We start from the raw sequence: 23,423 nt of genomic DNA, 5'->3' as shown, positions 1-23,423 counted from the left end.
CGTTCCAAACAGACTTGGGGACTACCCTGAGCCTGGACCCTGCAGCATCTCCCAGGAAGATCGAGCCCAGCTTCTATGGTCATTTTTGGTTTCAAGTTGAAAGAAGTTGGAGAAAGTGGGCAGCACAGTGGTTAGCACTGTGGCTTCACGGCGCCAGGTTCCCAGGTTCGATTCCCGGCTTGGGTCACTGTCAGTGCGGAGTCTGCACGTTTTCCCCGTGTGTGCGTGGGTTTCCTCCGGCTGCTCCGGTTTCCTCCCACAGTCCAAAGATGTGCAGGCTAGGTGGATTGGCCATGATAAATTGCCCATAGTGTCCAAAACAAAAGGTGAGGAGAGGCTATTGGGTTACGGGGATAGGGTGGAAGTGAGGGCTTAAGTGGGTTGGTGCAGACTCGATGGGCCGAATGGCACTATGTTCCATTTTGAAGTACGGTTGCCATGACTGCTGCTGCATTCAGGTTCGAAGGCCTCTGGCCCTCCGCTGTTGAAATCCCATCCGCTGCCCTTCACCGAATGGTGAGTTCATCCATTAGCCATTAATTGAGGAAAATCACAATGACTGTTTCAAACTTCTCAGCAGCGCACCCAAATGCCAGTGATCACCTGTGAGGCATGAAAGAAAATCCTTTCTTTCATGCCTCACAGGTGAGAAAGAAACTCAGGGCAGCACCATGGCACAGTGTTGGCACTGCTGCCTCACAGCGCCTGGGACCTAGATCAATTCTAGCCTTGAGCGACTGTGTGGAATTCTGAGTTCTCCCTCAGTGTACCTGAACAGGCACCGGAATGTGGCGGCTAGGGGCTTTTCACAGTAACTTCATTGCAGTGTTAATGTGAGCCTATGTGTGACAGTAAAGATTATTACAAAAAAAACAAATTAATCACATAAATTGATCTGGATGTTCCAGTAGCCAAATGGGTCTGCAACACTCCACGTATTATTGTGGCTCAAGGGAGGAATCTGGAAGGGTAGACCAGCACTGAGGTAGTGTCCCACTCAGCTCTAGCTAGCTATGTGCAGTAAAACAATCTCTTGGGTAGCATGTTCCTGATTAGAGAGGCAGGAGAAAGCTTACCAGTTGCTTAGAATCGTACGTTGGACATTTTTGGATGTTTAATCTTCAGCAATAGCTCTGTGGGGACTGGGGTAGTCCCGAACGTGTGTACTGGCGTGTTTAAACTTTCTGGAATAAATGTGCCCCAAGTGCACAAGGAGAAACCCTTGCTGTGCGAAGGTAAAATGTTTTTGGGAAACGTAGACCTCGGCCTCGCTCCAAACCACAAGCAAGCCTCCACGGGTTTGGGAACGAGTGTGACAACATGGAGGCCCAGCCGATCCTAATGCCATTGTCGCCTTTTAGGCCAATGGCCAGAATTCACCAGCCCATGGGTGGGTGTCTTTAATAAGAAATCCCATTGACAAGTGGCAGGAACAGAGATTCCTGCTGCCAGCAAATGGACCGGAGAATCCAGCCCAATGGTTCCAGAGTCCTACCGACACTTAGCCAGATTCCCAGCCTTGCCAATTGGCTGGAGCAGGAATTTGATAACGGGAGCTGCCAGAGAGGAGGGGGTTGCGGAGTTAGGTGCTATGGGTGGGGTTATGGTTTCTCTGCGGGCCCCAACCGAGCAGGTTCAATTCCCATACCGGCTGAGATTATTCCTGAACATAAGAACTAGGAGCAGGAGTGGGCCATCTGGCCCTTCAAGCCTGCTCCGCCATTCAATGAGATCATGGCTGATCTTTTGTGGACTCAGCTCCACTTTCCCGCCCGAACGCCATAACCCTTTATTCCTTTATTCTTCAAAAAACTATCTATCTTTACCTTGAAAATATTAAATGACGGAGCCTCAACTGCTTCACTGGGCAGGGAATTCCATAGATTCACAACCGTTTGGGTGAAAAGGTTTCTCCTAAGTTCAGTCCTAAATCTACTTCCCCTTATTTTGAGGCTATGCCCCAGGTCCTGCCTTCTCAACCTTGCCCTCGCCTGAGGTGTGCTGATCCTCAGGTTAAATCACCACCAGTCAGCTCTCTCCCTCCAAGGGGAAAGCAGCCTATGGTCATCCACATAGATACATCGAAGATAGGAGCAGGAGGAGGCCTTTTGGCCCTTCGAGCCTGCTCTGCCATTCATCACGATCATGGCTGATCATCCAACTCAATAACCTGATCCTGCTTTCTCCCGATAACCTTTGATCCCATTCTTCCCAAGTGCTGTATCCAGCCCCCTCTTGAATATATTCAAAGTTTTAGCATCAACTACTTCCTGTGGTAATGATTCCACAGGCTCACCACTCTTTGTGTGAAGAAATGTCTTCATATCTCTGTCCGAAATGGTTTACCCTGAATTCTCAAGAGTGTGACCCCTGGTTCTGGCCACACCCACCATCGGGAACGTCGTCCCTGCATCTACCCTGTCTAGTCCTGTTAGAATGTTATAAGTCTCTATGAGATCCCCCCTCATTCTTCTGAACTCCAGCGAGAACAATCCCAACCTCGTCAATCTCTCCTCATATGACAGTCCCACCATCCCTGGAATCAGTCGGGTAAACCTGTGCTGCACTCCCTCGCGAGCAAGAACACCCTTCCTCACAAAAGGAGACCAAAACTGCACACAATATTCGAGGTGTGGCCTCACCAAGGCCCTGTATAATTGGAGCAACACATCCCTGCTTCTGCACTCGAAACCTCTTGCAACGGAAGCCAACATACAATTAGCCTTCTTCACCGTCTGCTGCACCTGGAAACATGGCGACTTTATTTCCTTGACTCTTACTTCTGAGAGAAGTAATTTTTTTCAAGAATTACCTCCCTGTTATTTCTTCACATCTTTAAGGCGTGGACAGCACCTCGAACTGTGGTTCTGATGCTGGACAACAAACAACACGAAACACCCCCACATTCAAATTAGCATCATTGGGCTAAGACTTTTACAGGTCACTTGCTGTTAGTGGGAGCCTCGCCAACGATCTGATTTGCCATTGTTAATAATACAGTGATCACGAACATGGCTGGTTAGGGGTGCATCAATCGAACATTACAGCACAGTACAGGCCCTTTGGCCCTCGATGTTGCGCCGACCTGTGAAACCAATCTAAAGCTCATCTACACTATTCCCTTATCATCCATATGTTTATCCAATGACCATTTAAATGCCCTTAATGTTGGCGAGTCCACTACTGTTGCAGGCAGGGCATTCCACGCTCCTACTACTCTCTGAGTAAAGAACCTACCTCTGACATCTGTCCTATGTCTATCTCCCCTCAATTTAAAGCTATGTCCTCTTGTGCTAGCCATCACCATCCGAGGAAAAAGGCTCTCACTGTCCAAATGAAATGAAAATCGCTTATTGTCACAAGTCGGCTTCAAATGGAGTTACTGTGAAAAGCCCCTAGTCGCCACATTCCGGCGCCTGTTCGGGGAGGCTGTTACGGGAATTGAACCATGCTGCTGGCCTGCCTTGGTCTGCTTTCAAAGCCAGTGATTTAGCCCTGTGCTAAACAGCCCCTCTACCTATCTAATCCTCTGATCATCTTGTAGCCTCTATTAAGTCACCTCTTAACCTTCTCTCTAATGAAATCAGCCTCAAGTCCCTCAGCCTTTCGTCAAGATTTTTGCTAACTCATTAATTGATCATCTCTCCCCTGCCTGTTGTATGTGGGGTGGAAGGGGGGAGTGAGAGGCAGGGGATTAAAAATGAGGCCTATAATTGTACATAATTCGGACTATTATTAACCAATATAAACTCCATCAAGAAACAGCTAGAAAGATGTGTTCATCTCTAAATTGATGTGCTAAGAACAGGGTGTACTCTGGCAATGAAACCATTAAATATAGAAAAATCAACATAATCATACTCTCAAAACAGCCATTTTGGTCAGAGATTTAATCACTCGGTCCTCAGGTTTAATTTGCACCTTTTTTATATTAAAAACGTCTCTGCAGTCTGGAAAATATCACAACATGTCTGAGTGCCTTGTTTGTGAAGTGTGTTTCGGTACAGTGGCCTGAATTTGCAGCTTGCTACACCATCAGCTCTCTTGAAGAGGAAAAAATGCTTACATTGTTCATTGACCTCTGGGCAGAAGGCTGCTTGATTTGCTTTTCACTCCCTGCGTTCTGGCTGAGCTTTGGCAGCAGAAATCATTTCCTCTTCGGCGATGGTGATTTTTGGGCTGCAGTAAGAAGGATACCGAAAATTGATCGGTCAAAGTTAAATCTTCCAGACCCCTGGGTAGCTGACCCTGAAGGATGCAGTTGTGATGTTTATTGATAGCTCGGTGTCCTGTAGCCTCACCGAGGCGCAAAAAACATCCAACTGCTGGGTCAGATTAAAAATGCGAGAAGGAGTCAAGGCTGCAAAGTAGGCCCTAGAGTAGGCCCCAGATCGCTCATTCATCGGAATAGATAGATATAAGCTGTTGACTTTGTCAGTTCCTTTTCCAATAAGGCGTAGGGAACCTCCACATTTCTTCCTCACCATGTCTGAGATTCAATACTGCAATAGCTTTGTGTATTCCAGGTTAATTTAGCCGGATAATCCCCTAACTTTCTCTCCCTGGATGTGTGATATTTCTTTCCTCTGCGTGCGCAAGAGTGCAACTGAAGGGCACTGGGGTGGGATGTTTACAATCCAAATGATTCTTTTTGTTTAGGCATCGCATCATTCGGCGTCATGTTCTGGTATGTTCAAAATACCAGGATTAAAGTGGATGACTGGATTCAAGGCCAGGTTTAATAATCAGAATTATTTTTCAGAAACGTAAAAGCAACTGTTTTTAAAAATCATCTATGCGTGAAAGGATAATAATAATCACTTATTGTCACAAGTAGGCTTCAATGAAGTTACTGTGAAAAGCCCCTAGTCGCCACATTCCGGCGCCTGTTCGGGGAGGCCGGTACGGGAATTGAACCCGCGCTGCAGGCCTTGTTCTGCATTACAAGCCAACTGTTTCGCCCACTGTGCGATCGGCTCAGCCCAATAGCTGTCCATCCAATGTGTCGCCCACCCCCTCATTTTGAATTGAAGGTGCAAAAACCAGTGCCCGAATATTTGTTGATGGTTCTGTCTTTAGGCAGAGTGCCTGCTTAACCAGCTTGAGAAAAAAAATTCAATCTACAGAGGAAAACACACATATTTTTGTCAATTTTCCAAGGGTAGGTTTGAAGGTCAGCTTTGTAACTTGAAATGCTGATTGCTTCGACTCGGTGCGCTCAGGATTAATGTGATTATCCTGAATTACATTTATTGAGCTCCGAAAGATGCCCTGGTCAGAAAGATTCACTGCTGCCTGGCTAAAGCTGCTTAATTTTTCTCAGTAGGCAAGGATTGGATGATTTATATCCAATAACCAGATGGATTGAGCTTTTAGGAGAGTCATCGGGGGCCTAGAAATTTGTTTTCTTTGGCGGGGGAGGGGGTTGGGGAGCACAAAATGGCCTCCTGCGAGAAGGCAGATAGGAAGTGCGCAAATATGATAACCTGGAAGTGCACCACCATTCATGCTGCCAAAGGTGGTGAGGCGGTGACGTAGTGGTATTATCGCTGAACTAGTAACCCAGAGTCCTGCTCTGGGGACCCGCGTTCAAATCCCGCCACGGCAGATGGTGAAATCTGAATTCGATAAAAATCTGGAATTAAAAGGCTAAAGGTGACAGTTGCCGACTGTCGAAACAACCCAACTGATTCACTAATGTCCTTTAGGGAAGGGCACAGTGGTTAGCACTGAAGCCTCACAGCACCAGGGACCCGCGTTCAATTCCGACCTTGGTTGACTGTGCGGAGTCTGCACGTTCTCGCAAGTCTGCGTGGGTTTCCCCCCATAATCCAAAGATGTGCAGGTTAGGTGGATTGGCCGCGCTAAATTGCCCCTTTGTATCCAAAAGGATAGGTGAGGTTACAGGGATAGGTTTGGGTGTGGGCTTAGTAGGGTGGGCTTTCAGAGGGCCAGGCTCGATGGGCCAGGTGGCCTCCTTCTGTACTGTCGGGATTCCATGAAATCTGTCGTCCTTTCCTCGCCTGGCCTACATGTGACTCCAGACCCACAGCAATGTGGATGACTCTGAATGCCCTTGGGGATGGGCAATAAATGTTGATCCAGCGACAACCAAATCCATTGAATGAATGTGAAAAAAATTAGCATGCAGTCCCCATGCCTGAATGGATATGTAAATATAATGCCTGTTTGAGGCCGTTGTGGCAAGATTGATTAATTCAAAAATTGAGCATATTTCTGTCCGGCTAGCTCCTGAATCGTGTTGTGTGTCTCTTCACATTTCACTTTGCTTTGTGGCTTATTACTCAGAATCCACACTATTGTATTTTTGGCTTTGGCAAATTTGAAATGTTGGTGAGCGGTCTGCACAATGTGCTTCTGCCGACACTGAAGCCCATTGTCATAATCACGCTTAACTGAGCTCTAATTGGTAGTGTCCCACCTTGACTGTCAGCTCTCCAAACTCTCCAGACACAGCGCTGCAGTGGCCAGAAGAGATATTGCAGCGCTCTGTCTGGAACTAAGTCCTGGGGCCATTCTTAAGATAGGTCCCGTTGGTCCTGCGAGCGGGAGGGTAGGGGATGCCCTGGGGGGGTCAGGAGGGGGAGGGGAATGATAATGGCATCGGGGCAAAGCAGGGGGTTGGGGGACCGAGAGGGCAGGAGCTCCCAGGTCCCAGAGGGGAGGGCCCCATAAATCTGAAAGGCTGGAGGGGCCTTCAGATTGAGGTGACCATAAGACATAGGGGCAGAATTAGGCCACTTGGCCCATCGAATCTGCTCCGCCATTCAATCATGGCTGATATTTTCCAATCCCCATTCTCCTGCCTTCTACCCCTGCCTGATTCCCTTATGAATCAAGAACCTGATCCCCTTATTAATCAAGAACCTATCTATCTCTGTCTTAAAGATACTCAGTGAGTTGGCCTCCAAAGCCTTCTGCGGCAAAGAGTTCCACAGATTCACTACCCTCTGGCTGAAAAAATTCCTCCTCATCTCTGTTTTAAAGGATCGTCCCTTTAATCTGAGATGGTGTCCTCTGGTTCTAGTTTTTCCTACAAATGGAAACATCCTCTCCACGTCCACTCTATCATGGCCTCGCAGTATCCTGTAAGTTTCAATAAGATCCCCCCTCATCCTTCTAAACTCCAACGAGCACAGACCCAGAGTCCTCAACTGTTCCTCATACGACAAGTTCTTCATTCCAGGGATCATTCTTGTGAACCTCCTCTGGACCCTTTCCAAGGCCAGCACATCCTTCCTTAGGTATGGGGCCCAAAACTGCTCACGATACTCCAAATGGGGTCTGACCAGAGCCTTATACAGCTTCAGAAGTACATCCCTGGTCCTGTATTCTAGCCCTCTTGACATGAATGCTAACATTGCATTTGCCTTCTTAACTGCCGACTGAACCTGCACATTAAACTTAAGAGAATCGTGAACAAGGACTCCCAAGTTCCTTTGTGCTTCTGCTTTCCGAAGCATTTCCCCATTTAGAAAATAGTCTGTGCCTAGATTCCTCCTTCCAAAGTGCACAACCTCACATTTTTCCACATTGTATTTCATTTGCCACTTCATTGCCCACTCTCCTAGCTTGTCGAAGTCCTTCTGCAGCCCCCTTGCTTCCTCAATACTACCTGTCCCTCCACAGATCGTTGTATCATCTGCAAACTTAGCAACAGTGCCTTCAGTACCTTCTTCCAGATCATTAATGTATATTGTGGTCCCAGCACAGACCCCCTGAGGCACACCACTAGTCACCGGCTGCCATCCTGAAAAAGACCCCTTTATCCCCACTCTCTGCCTTTTGCCAGTCAGCCAATCCTCTATCCATGCCAGGATCCTACCCTGAACACCACGGGCTCTTAACTTATTTAACAGTCTCCTATGTGGCACCTTGTCAAAGGCCTTCTGGAAATCTAAATAAATCACGTCCGCTGATTCTCCTTTGTCTAACTTGCTTGTTACCTCCTCAAAGAACTCTAACAGATTTGTCAGACACCACCTCCCTTTGACAAAACCGTGCTGACTCAGTCCTATTTTACCATGCACGTCCAAGTTACTGCCCCTCCAACCTTCCCGCCTGGAAAATTGTTTCTTTTTCTGTTTTCTACCCTGCTCCGACTTGCTGGCTTTATGACCACTTAAAGGCCTCAAAAGATTAAAGGGGAGGAACCCCCAAAATTGACTGAGTCGGGGTGGCATGATTTCAAGGGGAATCCCATCCAGACAATTTTCTGCACCCCCACCTCCCACCCACATCCAAACCTGCCTGACAGGACCATAAAGTTCTGCCTTGTGTTCTCCCCGTGTCTGCATGGGTTTCCTCCGGGTGCTAGGGCTTTGCCCCCCACAGTCCAAAGATGTCCAGGCTTAATTACCCCTTAGAGTCCAAAGGTTAGGTGGGGTTACGGGGATAGGGCAGGGGAGGAGTGGGTCTAGGTTTGGGAGCTCTTTTACAGGGTCGGTGCAGTCTTGATGGGCTGAATTGCCTCCTTCTGCACTGTAGGGATTCTATGATTCCACGTATCATTAAAATTCCAGGAGTTTATCATCTCCCATTTGGCTTACTTTTTGGCTCCGATATATTTGTCTGGCACAGTTTTCAGATTATGATCAGACTTGATTGTGTGCATTTTTCACATGGTGTTTCCCCTTGGCCGGTATCTTCCCCCTGTGTGACCCAAGAGCAGGGCTAGCCGATATTATTACTACCTGTAGTACTGACTAGCAATTCGGAGGTTGTGTTCAATTCCTATCCAGCTAACTTGGGCAATAGGATAGAATTGACAGGGTGGATGTGAAAAAGATGTTTCCTCCTCCTCGGAGAATCTTGAACTTGGGGTCCCTGTTTAAAAATATGGGGTCGCTCGCTGTGAAAGAGATGAATATTTTTCACTGACAGTTGTGAGTTGGATGCTCAGCCATGATCATAATGAATGGTGGAGCAGGCTGGGAGGGCTGAATGGCCTCTTCATACTCCCAATTTCTATGTTCAATGAGTCTTGTGGTGGAAGCAGTGTCTTTGGATATTTTTTACGGCAGAAGTAGATAGATTCTTGATAAGCAAGGAGATGAAAGGTTGTCAAGGGGAGGTGGTAGGTTACACTCCGATCAGCCATGATCTTATTGATTGGTGAAGGGGCTGAATGGCCTACTCCTCCTAATTTGTATGTTCATATGATGTGAAGATGGTAGGCCAAGTGCCAGACTAACCATATACATTGCCAGATTGTTGTTTTCAAGGAAATTTTCCCTGGGCCAGAATTCTCTGGCTGTTCGCTGGAAGCGGGACTCTTTGGGCCCACTGACAGTGCACCCCCATCACGGTTTTCCTAGTGGTATGGGGTGGTTTCAATGGAAAATTCCATTGACAAGCGGAGAGAGGAGAGAATCCCGCTGCCAGCAAGTACCACGCGGCCAAATTCTCCACCCTCGCTAGCAGGGGCGGGGGGAAAATCCCACCCTATATGCCTGTGATGCTAGGGGATTTAAAAAATGCACATTTCCTTTAGCTTTCTGGCTCCACAATAACCTTTATAACCCACAAAGTCAATGTCCCTCAACAGTGTTGACATGAAAAATGATTTACCATGGTTGGAGCATGGGGGCTTATTGCGATTGTGAGAGCAAAAATACAGCTTTAGCAAATAATAATTGGTGCAAATTTCTCTTTCCATTAAGTTGAACAGAGAATAACAGCCACCTGTTGGTGACAGGTGGCAATCGAGTAGATTACAGCCTTTAATTTGCTCTCAAAACTGGTTTAAATTTACATTTATTGTTAAATGCGCGCTCTCTCTCTCTCTCTCTCTCTCTCATTCTCTCTCTCTCTCTCTCTCTCATTTTCTCTCTCTCTCTCTCTCACTCTCACTAACACAAATTGAATGCTGATCATTTTCCAATTCAACCTCGTTGTGTATTTGGCACCATTTTTGACAGAAATCTTGGAATAACAAAAACCTACTAGGATCTTAGTACCGGGATGAGCAAGTAATTGGAAAGCTTCCTATTCTGTGGGTATAACTCTGGATCGGTTCTAAACCATGGGGAGGGAACTGACTGGAAATTGAGTGAATCAATTGTGGATCTCAGAAAGGAATCACAAATGGATTTAGTAAAAACAATGATAATTCAATGGAATGAATCGTGTTTTGTTTCTTCGATCAACATTTCAGCTTTACTGCAATCCTGTATGCAGTAGGCAAGCTCCCTCCACTCTGAATCAGGCAGAATCAAGAGGTTACATGGAGCAGAATTCTCCAGCCGGTGGGGTTGTCTGTTCCCACCAGTAGTGCCCCCCCCGGACCAGAGACTTCCCAGTGGCCTGGGCTGGCTTCAATGGGAAGTGCCATTGACAAGAGGCGGCAGTAGGGGATCCCTCCTCCAGCGAATGGAGCGGCGCCGACAAAGGCGGCTGGGGGAACGGAGAATCCCGCCCCATTATCTATTCCTGTGCCTCTTTCTCATGTATTTCTTTTAGCATTTCACCTTTTTCAGTCGCGGGGTCTTTTCACTCTTGGTGCCATTGTTCCTCGAACCTCCAGTTCCTTCCATGTAGGGTATCGTCATGACGCACAACCATCCTGCGATGTGTGCTGCTCACAAGAGCAAACTGGATTTGTTCAGAGATTTGGCCAATAAACCGGAGGTGTTTTACCCACAAGTCCAGATGGGTTATACATTTTGCAGCATGGGTGATGATTACAATGTGCAAAAATAGGTTGGCCTTCCCGGAATGCTCTGGACCAAGGAGAAACGTAATGCAAATTAGGGCAGGATTGATTGAGGAATTGATGTGGGTGTCGCTGGTTAGGCCATCATTTATTGCCCATCCCTAGTTGCCCTTCAGAAGGTGGTGGTGAGTTGCCTTCTTGAACCGCTGCAGACCTTGAGGTGTAGGTACACCCACTGTGCTGTTAGGGAGGGGGTTCCAGATTCTTGCCCCAGTGACAGGGAAGGAGCGGCGATATATTTCCATGTCAGGGTGGTGAGTGACTTGGAGGGGAACCTCCAAGGTGGTGGGGTTCCCAGGTATCTGCTGCCCTTCTCCTAGATGGTAGTGGTCGTGGATTTGGAAAGTGACATTTAAAAGGCAGAAACAATCAAATACCAGAACTAACCTTCATTTTCTTTTAGTTAGATCACGCCATGGGGAAAATCCAACAGGAGTCCGCAAATAGCTTTTACAGGAAAGAATACATTTGAAACATGTCCTGAGAGTAAGAAGGCCAAGGAAAAACGCTCAGCAATTTTAAGCATTGTTCATTAATTAGATTCATAGACGTTTAGAACATAGAACATTTAGAACATAGAACATTACAGCGCAGTACCTGCCCTTCGGCCCTCGATATTGCGCCAACCTGTGAAACCAATCTAAAGCCCATCTACACTACTCCCTTATCGTCCATATGTCTATCCAATGACCATTTGAATACCTTTAGTGTTGGCGAGTCCACTACTGTTGCAGGCAGGGCATTCCACGCCCTTACTACTCTCTGAGTAAAGAACATACCTCTGACATCTGTCCTATATCTATCTCCCCTCAATTTAAAGCTATGTCCCCTCATGCTAGACATCACCATCCGAGTTTACAGCATGAAAACAGGCCCTTCAGCCCAGCGTGTCCAAGCTGCCCAGTTTCTATCACTAAGCTAGTCCCACTTGCCGGCATTTAGCTCCTAACTCGCTATACTAAGCTTTCCCAAGTACATAGAACATAGAAAAATACAGCACAGAACAGGCCCTTCGGCCCACGATGTTGTGCCGAACCTTTGTCCTAGATTAATCTTAGATTATCATAGAATTTGCAATGCAGAAGGAGGCCATTCGGCCCAGTGAGTCTGCACCAGCTCTTCGAAAGAGCACCCTACCCAAGGTCAACACCTCCACCCTATCCCCATAACCCAGCAACCCCACCCAACACTAAGGGCAATTTTGGACACTAAGGGCAATTTACCATGGCCAATCCACCCAACCTGCACATCTTTGGACTGTGGGAGGAAACCGGAGCACCCGGAGGAAACTCACGCAGACACGGGGAGGACGTGCAGACTCCGCACAGACAGTGACCCAAGCCGGAATCGAACCTGGGACCCTGGAGCTGTGAAGCAATTGTGCTATCCACAATGCTACCGTGCTGCCCTTAAGAACAAATTAATCTACATTATATCATTCTACCGTGATCCATGTACCTATCCAATAGCTGCTTGAAGGTCCCTAAGGTTTCCGACTCAACTACTTCCACAGGCAGTGCATTCCATGCCCCCACTACTCTCTGGGTAAAGAACGTACCTCTGACATCCCCCCCTATATCTTCCACCATTCACCTTAAATTGATGTCCCCTTGTAATGGTTTGTTCAACCCGGGGAAAAAGTCTCTGACTATCTACTCTATCTATTCCCCTGATCACCTTTATAGACCTCTATCAAGTCGCCCCTCATCCTTCTCCGTTCTAATGAGAAAAGGCCTAGCACCCTCAGCCTTTCCTCGTAAGACCTACTCTCCATTCCAGGCAACATCCTGGTAAATCTCCTTTACACCTTTTCCAAAGCTTCCACATCCTTCCTAAAATGAGGCGACCAGAACTGTACACAGTACTCCAAATGTGGCCTTACCTAGGTTTTGTACAGCTGCATCATCACCTCACGGCTCTTAAATTCAATCCCTCTATTAATGAACGCTAACACACCATAGGCCTTCTTCACAGCTCTATCCACTTGAGAGGCAACTTTCAAAGCTGTATGAACATAGACCCCAAGCTCTCTCTGCTCCTCCACATTGCCAAGAACCCTACCGTTAACACTGTATTCCGCATTCATATTTGTCCTTCCAAAATGGACAACCTCACACTTTTCAGGGTTAAACTCCATCTGCCACTTCTCAGCCCAGCTCTACATCCTATCTATGTCTCTTTGCAGCCGACAACAGCCCTCCTCACTATCCACAACTCCACCAATCTTTGTATCGTCTGCAAATTTACTGACCCACCCTTCAACTCCCTCATCCAAGTCATTAATGAAAATCACAAACCGCAGAGGACCTAGAACTGATCCCTGCGGTACGCCACTGGTAACTGGGATCCAGGCTCAATATTTGCCATCCACCACCACTCTCTGACTTCTATCGGTTAGCCAGTTCGTTATCCAACTGGCCACATTTCCCACTATCCCATGCCTCCTTACTTTCTGCATAAGCCTGCCATGGGGAATCTTATCAAATGCTTTACTAAAATCCATGTACACTACATCCACTGCTTTACCTTCATCCACATGCTTGGTCACCTCCTCAAAGAATTCAATAAGACTTGTAAGGCAAGACCTACCCCTCACAAATCCGTGCTGACCATCCCTAATCAAGCAGTGTCGTTCCAGATGCTCAGAAATCCTATCCCTCAGTACCCTTTCCATGACTTTGCCTACCACTGAAGTAAGACTAACTGGCCTGTAATTCCCAGGGTTATCCCTATTCCCTTTTTTGAACAGGGGCACGACATTCGCCACTCTCCAATCCCCTGGTACCACCCCTGTTGACAGTGAGGACGAAATGATCACTGCCAACGGCTCTGCAATTTCATCTCATGCTTCCCATAGAATCCTTGGATATATCCCGTCAGGCCCGGGGGACTTGTCTATCCTCAAGTTTTTCAAAATGCCCAACACATCTTCCTTCCCAACAAGTGTTTCCTCGAGCTTACCAGTCTGTTTCACACTCTCTTCTCCAACAATATGGCCCCTCTCATTTGTAAATACAGAAGAAAAGTACTTGTTCAAGACCTCTCCTATCTCTTCAGACTCAATACACAATCTCCCGCTACTGTCCTTGATCGGACCTATCCTCGCTCTAGTCATTCTCATATTTCTCACATATGTGTAAAAGGCCTTGGGGTTTTCCTTGATCCTACCCGCCAAAGACTGTTCATGCCCACGCTTAGCTCTCCTAATCCCTTTCTTCAGTTCCCTCCTGGCTATCTTGTATCCCTCAGCACTCTTTCTGAACCTTGTTTCCTCAGCCTTATATACGTCTCCTTCTTCCTCTTAACAAGACATTCAACCTCTCTTGTCAACCATGGTTCCCTCACTCGACCATCTCTTCCCTGCCTGACAGGGACATACATATCAAGGCCACATAGTACCTGTTCCTTGAACAAGTTCCACATTTCACTTGTGTCCTTCCCTGACAGCCTATGTTCCCAACTTATGCACTTCAATTCTTGTCTGACAACATCGTATTTACTCTTCCCCCAATTGTCCCCCCCCCCCCACCCACCACCTCTTTTACCACCCTCCCTAATCTTATTCAAACATCTATAACCAGGGACCTCCAACAACCATTTCCGCCCCTCTTCTATCCAAGTTTCCGTGATGGCCACCACATCGTAGTCCCAAGTACCGATCCATGCCTTAAGTTCACCCACCTTATTCCTGATGCTTCCTGCGTTGAACTATACACACTTCAACCCATCTCCGTGCCTGCAAGTACTCTCCTTTGTCAGTGTTCCATTCCCCACTGCCTCATTACATGCTTTGGCGTCCTGAATATTGGCTACCTTCGTTGCTGGACTACAAATCCGGTTCCCATTCCCCTGCCAAATTAGCTTAAACCCTCCCCAAGAGTACTAGAAAACCTTCCTCCCAGGATATTGGTGTCCCTCTGGTTCAGATTCAACCCGTCCTGCTTGTACAGGTCCCACCTTCCCCAGAATGCGCTCCAATTATCCAAATACCTGAAGCCCTCCCTCCTACACCATTCCTGCAGCCACGTGTTCAGCTGCACTCTCTCCCTATTCCTAGCCTCGCTATTACGTGGCACCGGCAACAAACCAGAGATGACAACTCTGTCTGTCCTGGCTTTTAACTTCCAGCCTAACTCCCTAAACTTGTTTATTACCTCCACACCCCTTTTCCTACCTATGTCGTTGGTACCAATGTGCATCACGACTCCTGGCTGCTCCCCCTCCCCCTTGAGGATCCTGAAGACACGACCCGAGACATCCCTGGCCCTGGACCCGGGAGGCAACATACCTTCCGGGAGTCTCGCTCGTGACCACAGAATCTCCTATCTATTCCCCTAACCATTGAATCTCCTATTACCGTTGCTTTTCTATTCTCCTCCCTTCCCTTCTGAGCCCCAGAGCCAGACTCAGTGCCAGAGACCTGGCCGCTAGGGCCTTCCCCTGGTAGGTTCCCCCCCCTCCCCCCCCCAACAGCATCCAAAACGGTATACTTGTTTTGAAGGGGAACGGCCACGAGGGATCCCTGCACTGTCTGCCTCTTTGTTTTCTTTCCCCTGACTGTAACCCAGCTACTCTTGTCCTGTACCTTGGGTGTGGTTAACTCCCTGGAACACTTCTCTATCACCCCCTCTGCCTCCCGGATGATCCAAAGTTGCTCCAGCTCCAGTTCCCTAACACAGTCTCCGAGGAGCTGGAGTTGGGTGCACTTCCCACAGGTATAGTCAGCGGGGACACCGGTGGTATCCCTCACCACCCACATCCTACAGGAGGAGCATGCAACTGGCCTAGCCTCCATCCCCTCTTACCTTACAGAATATAGCTGCCCTGTGGACCAACTGGTCCTCCTCCCTCTGACTCTGCTCCCAGTCAGCTGCACTCTCTGTAAACTCCTGGCTCCCTTCTCGCTCTTTGCGGAAATGTAGGAAATGAAATGAAAGGAGCACCTTATTCCCACCTCACCCAACTCCCTCAGCCACCAAACTCTCACTATAGCACTCAAATGCACCAAATTCAGCACTCAGTGCAAACCATCAAAGTAACTATCTAAATGCCTTTCAAAGACAAAGAACAAAGAAAAATGAAGCACAGGAACAGGCCCTTCGGCCCTCAAAGCCTGCGCCGACCATGCTGCCCGACTAAACTAAAATCTTCTACACTTCCTGGGTCCGTATCCCTCTATTCCCATCCGATTCATGTATTTGTCAAGATGACCCTTCAACGTCACGTATCGTCCCTGCTTCCACCACCTCCTCCAGCAGCGAGTTCTAGGCACCCACTACCCTCTGTGTAAAAAAACCTGCCCCGTACATCTCCTCTAAACCTTGCCCTCACACCTTAAACCTATGCCCCCTAGTAATTGACCCCTCTACCCTGGGAAAAAGCCTCTGACTATCCACTCTGTCTATGCCCCTCATAATTTTGTAGGCCTCTATCGGGTCGCCCCTCAACCTCCTTCGTTCCAATGAGAACAAACCAAGTTTATTCAACCTCTCCTCATAGCTAATGCCCTCCATACAGGCAACATCCTGGTAAATCTCTTCTGCACCCTCTCTAAAGCCTCCACATCCTTCTGGTAGTGTGGCGATCAGATTTAAACACTATACTCCAAGTGTGGCCTAACTAAAGTTCTATACAGCTGCAACAAGACTTGCCAATTTTTATACTCAATGCCCGGCCAATGAATACAAGCATGACTATCTTCTCCACTTGTGTTGCCCCTTTCAGTGACCTGTGGACCTGTACACCAAGATCTCTCTGACTGTCAATACTCTTGAGGGTTCTACCATTCACTGTATATTCCCCACCTGTATTAGACCTTCCAAAATGCATTACCTCACATTTGTCCGGATTAAACTCCATCTGCCATCTCGCGCCCAAGTCTCCAAACGACCTAAATCCTGCTGTATCCTCTGACAGTCCTCATCGCTATCCGCAATTCCACCAACCTTTGTGTCGTCCGCCAACTTACGAATCAGACTAGTTACATGTTGACTTCCTACCTTATCTATGCCCCTCACTATTTTATAGACCTCTTGAATCTTTATTGGCACAAGTAGGCTGACATTAACACTGCATGAAGTTACTGTGAAAAGCCCCGAGTCACCATGCTCTGGCGCCTGTTCGGGTACACAGAGGAAGAATTCAGAATGGCCAATTCACCAAATAAGCACGTCTTTCGGGACTTGTGGGAGGAAACCGGAGTACCCGGAGGAAACCCACGCAGACACAGGGAGAACGTGCAGACTCCGCACGGACAGTGACCCAAGCCGGGAATCGAACCTGGGACCCTAGCGCTGTGAAGCAACAGTGCCTCCTACGCTCCAGGGAAAAATGTCCCAGTCTATCCAGCCTCTCCTTATAACTCAAACCATCAAGTCCCAGTACCATCCTAGTAAATCTTTTTGCCCTCTTTCTAGTTTAATAATGTACTTTCTTTAATAAAGTGACCAGAACTGTACACCATATTCCAAGTGTGGCCTTACTAATGTCTTGTACAACTTCAACAAGATGTACCAACTCCTGTATTCAATGTTCTGACGAGTGAAACCAAGCATGTTGAGTGCCTTCTTCATTACCCTGTCCACTTGTGACTCCACTTTCAAGGAGCTATGAACGCGTACCCCTAGATCTCTTTGTTCTATAACTCTCCCCAACTCCCTACCATTAACTGAGTAGGTTCTGCCCCGATTCGATCCACCAAGTGCATCACCTCACATTTATCTAAATTAAACTCCATCTGCCATTCATCAGCCCCCTGGCCCAATTGATCAAGGTTCCGTTGCAATCCTAGATAACCTTCTTCACTCTCCACTATGCCACCAATCTTGGTGTCATCTACAAATTTACTAACCATGCCTCCTAAATTATCATCCAAATTGTTAACGTAAATAACAAATAACAGTGGACCCAGCACCGATCCCTGAGGCACACCACTGGTCACAGGCCTCAGGTCTCTAGTTTGAAAAACAACCCTCTACAACCATGCTTTTTGTCTTCTGTCGCCAAGCCAATTTTGTATCCATCCTTGATCCCGTGAGACTTGACCTTATGTAACAACCTACCTTGCGGTGTCTCGTCAAAAGCCTTGCTAAAGTCCATGAAGACAATGTCGACTACACTGCCCTCATCTACCTTCTTGGTTACCCCTTCAAAAAACTCAATCAAATTCGTGAGACACGATTTTCCACTCACAAAGCCATGCTGACTGTCCCTAATCAGTACTTGCCACTCTAAATGTCAGTAGATCCTGTCTCTCGGAATACCTTCTGACAACTTACCCACCACAGGCCATTGGGCTGACTGGTCTGTAGTTCCCAGGCTTTTCCCTGTGGCCCTTCTAAACAAAGACACAACGTTTGCTCCCCATCAATCTTCAGACACCTCACCTGTGGCTATCAACGATTCAGATAGCTCTGCTGGGGGACCCACAATTTTCTCCCAAGCCTCCCACAATATCCTGGGATATATTTCATCAGGTCCCGGGGATTTATGGGCAGCGCAGTAGCGCTGTTGCTTCACAGCTCCAGAGTCCCAGGTTCGATTCCCGGCTTGGGTCACTGTCTGTGCGGAGTCTGCACGTTCTCCCCGTGTCTGCGTGGGTTTCCTCCGGGTGCGCCGGTTTAAGACCCGAAATACGTTAGGTGAATTGGACATTCTAAATTCTCCCTCAGTGTACTTGAACTGGTGCCGGAATGTGGCGGCTAGGGGCTTTTCACAATAACTTCATTGCAGTGTCATTCCCGTAACAGCCTCCCCGAACAGGTGCCGGAATGTGGCGACTAGGGGCTTTTCACAGTAACTTCATTTGAAGCCTACTTGTGACAATAAGCGATTTTCATTTCATTTCATTTCCATGTAAGCCTACTTGTGACATTAAAGATTATTATTACCTACCTTTATGTGCCTTAAGACTTCCAGCACCTCCTTCTCTGTAATATTTACACTTCTCAAGACATCACTATTTATTTCCCCAAGTTCCCGAACATCCATGCATTTCTCAACAGTAAATACCGATGAGAAATATTCATGTAGGATCGCACCCATCTCTTGTGGATCCGCACATAGATGACCTTGTAGATCCTTAAGAGTTATTCGGAGTTGCGATAAGGTTGATAGATAGAAACGGTTTCTACTAGCAGAAGGATTAGTGCCAGAGGACACAGATTTAAATATGTCACAAATTCCAGTGGAGACAACGAGATTCGTAAAAATATATAAAGCTGCATGTCGCCTTGGTTGCCGTTGGTGTCTATGACAGCCCTTCCCCTGGCATCAAGGACCCATAGGGGGCAGAAATCCACCCCCCTTCCCCGGGCGGCACGGTGGCACTGCGGTTAGCACTGCTGCCTCACAGCGCCTGAGACCCGAGTTCAATTCCAGCCTCTGGTAACTGTGTGGAGTTTGCACTTTCTCCCCGTATCTGGGTAGGTTTGCTCTGGGTGCTCCGGTGTCCTCCCACATTGAGGGGCATAGACAGAGTGGATAGTTAGAGGCTTTTCCCTCGGGTAGAGGGGTCAATTACTAGGGGGCATAGGTTTAAGGTGAGAGGGGCAAGGTTTAGAGTAGATGTACGAGGCAAGTTTTTTACACAGATGGTAGTGGGTGCCTGGAACTCGCTACCGGAGGAGGTGGTGGAAGCAGGGACGATAGTGACATTTAAGGGGCATTTTGACAAATACATGAATAGGATGGGAATAGAGGGATACGGACCCAGGAAGTGTAGAAGATTGTAGTTTAGTCGGGCAGCATGGTCGGCATGGGCTTGGAGGGCCGAAGGGCCTGTTCCTGTGCTGTACTTTTCTTTGTTCTTTGTTCTATTCCAAAGGAGTCACAGGTTAGGTGGATTGACCATGATAAAATTGCTCTTGGTGTCCAGGGGTGTACAGGTTAGGTGAGGTTACAGGGATCAGACAGTGGAATGGGCCTCGGTAGGGTGCTCTTTCAGCGGGTCGGTGCAGACTGAACGGACCGCATGGCGTCCTTCCGCACTGTAGGCATTCTATGATTCTATCTGGCCAATCAGAGGCTGGCAACTGTTCATTCCAGGCAGCACTACTGGTTTGGGATGGGGTGGGGGGAGGGGTGATGGTGGCCGGGAGGGGTTGGCAGGTACAAAGAGCACGTCAATTAGGAACAAGAGTGGACCACGCTGTCTATCGAGGCTGCTCCGCCATTTAACAGGACAATATCCTTTTATTTTTTGTGTGCCCAAAAGCTGCCTATCCCAGCCTGGAATATATGCAATGACGGAGCATTCACAAACATCTTGGGTAGAGAATTCCAAAGCCTCACAACCCTTTGGATGAAGATATTTCTCCTGATCTCAGTCCTAAATGATTGGCCCTGTATCCTGAGGCTAAGTTGCTGAGTTCTAGATTGCCCAGTCAGAGGAAAGGTCTGTGTCAGTACCTCCAACTCCCAAGAGGTCGTATCTTGCACAATCACCTTTGACATAGCACCTTATCAAATGCTTATCAGAAATTCAACTCCACCACTGGTTTCCTGTATCTACCCGACGAGTCACATCCTCACTCTATTAAATTTCTCAAACATAATTTCCCTTTCGTTAGACCGTGTTAGCGTTGTCTTGATTCTACTCTTGATTTTCTCAGTACATTGTTGAGTCTTCTTTAACAAAGACTCCCGCACTTTACTGATGACTGACGTCAGGATAACTGGGCTGCCGTTCCTCGTTTCCTCTTTCTCTCCTTTCTGGAATAGCGGTGTTATTATTTGCTAACTTCCAGTCCGCTGAGACTGTTCAGGAATCTAGGGAATTTGGGAAAATCAGAACCGGTGCATTCCTTAACCTTTGCAGCGATCTCATCGTTAGAACCCTCGGATGTAGGCCATCAAGTCCTGGGGTTTTGTTGGCCTTTACTCCACTTTTTTCACTTGTCGATATTAATTACCTTCAGTTCCCCATTTTTATTAGGCCCGTGGTCACCCTCTGTGTAATTTGTATCGTCTACTGTGAACATGAACACAAAACATTTATTCAATGTCCCTGCCATTTCCTCATTACACGTGGTATTTATTCCTGTTTCCTTTTCCCTTTTTGAATCTTTTAAAAGCTCTTGCGCCCTTCTGATGATATGTGAATATTTTAAGAACATAAGAACTAGGAGCAGGAGTAGACCATCTGGCCCCTCGAGCCTGCTCTGCCATTCGGTAAGATCATGGCTGATCTTTCTGTGATGTGGAGATGCCGGCGTTGGACTGGGGTGAGCACAGTAAGAAGTCTTACAGCACCAGGTTAAAGTCCAACAGGTTTGTTTCGAATCACTAGCTTTCGGAGCACTGCTTCTTCCTCAGGTGGAACTTACCTCTTCATTCACCTGAGGAAGGAGCAGTGCTCCGACAGCTAATGATTTGAAACAAACCTGTTGGACTTTAACCTGGTGTTGTAAGACTTCTTACTGTGGTCTTTTGTGGACTCAGCTCCACTTACCTGCCCACTCACCTTAATTCCTTTACTGTTCAAAAATCTATCTACCTTTACCTTAAAAACATCCAACGAGGTAGCCTCAACTACTTCACTGGGCGGGGAATTCCACAGATTCACGACCTTTGTGTGAAGAAGTTCCTCCTCAACTCAGTCCTAAATCTGGTCCCCCTTATTTTGAGGCTACGCCCCCTGGTTCTAGTTTCACCCATCAGTGGAAACAACCTCCCTGCTTCTATCTTATCTATTCCCTTCATAATTTTATATGTTTCTATAAGATCCCTCCCTCATTCTTCTTTAATATTGCTGTTTTTTTGTATATATGACCTGGTGATGCCGGTGTTGGACTGGGGTGGGCACAGTAAGAAGGTATATAGTCTATGTAGGTAAGGGTACACAGAGTTGAGTGTCCGGGTGAATCAAAGGAGAAGTTGCTGGAATCGGATCTAATGAGGCCTTTAACTTAGGATCATTATAGAATCCCTACAATGCAGAACGAGGCCTTCGGCCCATCAAGTCTGCACGGACATTCCAGAGCACAGCGGACATGATGGGATCACCAGATAGTGACAAAGGAGCGAGTCTAGACCCAATTCCCGTCTAACCTGCACATCTTTGGACTGCGGTAGGAAACTGGAGCACCTGGAGGAAACCCACGCAGACACGGGGAGAACGTGCAGACACCGCACAGACAGTGACCCAAACCGGGAATCGAAGCCGGGTCCCTGGCTCTGTGAGGCAGCAGTGCTAACCACTGTGCCATAGTGCCTTACAAGTAAACAGTCCAGATGTGATATATTTATTTAGGGACGCGTTGAAATTGATTTGTATTTGTTGCATTTCAAAGGAATTTCAAAGGTGACGAAGAACATTCGCATCTTTTAGCAAATTTGTGAGCAAACTGGGGCTGCTGTTTTAAATTTAATCGACTGGAAATAGAGGAAAAATAGGAACATGTAAGGTTTCAATATTTGAGAACCTACCATGCACATTCGAATGGATGTTTGAAGACAATATGGGACTAAGATGAAATGGGGCGAAAAGGAGATATTTATGACAGCAGGGCGTAGAACCGTAGAAAGGTTACGGTGCAGACAGAGGCCATTCAGCCCATCATGTTTGCTCCAGCCGAAAAAGAGAAAAAAAATACCGGTCACTCAAAACTTCATCTGTCGTGAGTTGCTGTGGGGGAGGTCCTGGTGAACGCTCCCTCCTGTGTGTCTGGGGTAGGCTAATAAAGCTGTGGAAGACTTATAATTGAAGGAAAGCAACTGAGGTTAGGGCCAGGAGATATTTGTCCTGTGAAACAGTTGGATTTGGGTCTCACTTTGGAAAACCACATCAGGGCGGATTTATTCTGGGAAGTTACAGATTGCACTTCTGTTTAAAATAAAAACAGTTTCTAGGTTTGGCTAATATTTGCTGGGTTTCATGGTTATGAATCTGTTGCCAGAAAGTAGGATTTTATTGCGAACCTTTGATGAAGCTTTTTTAGGGGGGTGGTGTTGTTTTGCACTATATTTTTTTTTAATGTATCTTTTATCATGTGTGTTTTATGTTTTTTAAAATCTTTTCCTTTTTAATTCTTCAATGTTTTAATGTTATCACTGCAGTCCTCTGCTTTTGTGTTCAGTAGCTGCCCCTCCTTGTTTCGACCATACCAAAAAGAATGAGTGAGCCAGACAGATTTCAGTCTGAAATCCTCCTTGTTCGCCATGAACAATAGCTGTGCAATCCTAACGATCTTTTTTATATTCCTGCCCGGCTCCCTCTTTTTCCTTGTTTTAAATCCTCCGGCGTATTGCTATTATTTGCAACATTATGAGCCTCGGTTAATCTAATGCTTAACTTCCCTAGAAATCCGTGAATGGACCTTTTCCCGCTGAGATTTTGATTTTTAATGGAATGCATTCTTGTTGAATTGTTTCTTTAAATCACAAAATAGTTCCAGCACAGGAGGGCAGGCCACTCACCCCATTGTATCTGTGTTGGCGTTTTGAAGAAACAATTACCATAGCGCCTTCTGCCCTAACCCTGCATATTCATCCTTTTGAGGCAGCCACCAACGCTCTCCATGGCGTCAAGGAACTGGGTTCGATCCCGGCCCTGGGTCACTGTCCACTGTCTGCATGGGTCGTGTCCCCACAACCCAAAATGATGTACAGTGTAGGTGAATTGACCACATTAAATTGTCCCTTAATTCGAAAAAAAAGAATTGGGTACTCTAAATTTAAATTTAAAAAA

The 23,423-nt window shown here is 47.1% G+C and overlaps 1 protein-coding gene across 6 annotated transcripts in view; it reads left to right on the top strand.

Annotated features, from left to right (window-relative positions):
- Positions 1-23,423, top strand: part of ano5a (anoctamin 5a) — a 240,772-nt gene that overhangs the window by 29,337 nt on the left and 188,012 nt on the right. The gene's annotated exons all lie outside the window — the stretch shown is intronic.

This window comes from Scyliorhinus torazame, chromosome 10, assembly GCF_047496885.1.
Source record: "Scyliorhinus torazame isolate Kashiwa2021f chromosome 10, sScyTor2.1, whole genome shotgun sequence".
Taxonomy (NCBI): Eukaryota; Metazoa; Chordata; class Chondrichthyes; order Carcharhiniformes; family Scyliorhinidae; genus Scyliorhinus; species Scyliorhinus torazame.
The sequence above is the reverse complement of the archived record's forward strand: the minus strand, read 5'-3'. Positions and strand labels throughout refer to the sequence as shown.